The sequence below is a fragment of the Aptenodytes forsteri genome, unplaced genomic scaffold (assembly GCF_000699145.1).
Source record: "Aptenodytes forsteri isolate BGI_AS27 unplaced genomic scaffold, ASM69914v1 Scaffold444, whole genome shotgun sequence".
NCBI lineage: Eukaryota > Metazoa > Chordata > Aves > Sphenisciformes > Spheniscidae > Aptenodytes > Aptenodytes forsteri.
In genome coordinates, this window is record NW_008794178.1 from 105,476 (window position 1) to 105,721 (window position 246).

Consider the following 246-nt stretch of genomic DNA (forward strand, 5'->3'; position numbering starts at 1 on the left):
GGGGAGGGGGGGGGGATGTGGAGGGGTTAGAGGGGGGACACGAAGGGGACGTGGGGGGGATGTAGAGGGGACATGGCGGGGGCGTGGAGCAGAGAAGATCTGGAAGGGACATAGAGGGGACACAGAGGGGACAGGAAGGGGACGTGGAGGAGATACAGAGGGGACAGAGAGGGGACATGAAGGGGACACAGGGGGGAGATGGAGGAGACATGATGGGACACAGGGAAGAGGGAGGGGGGACAGAGG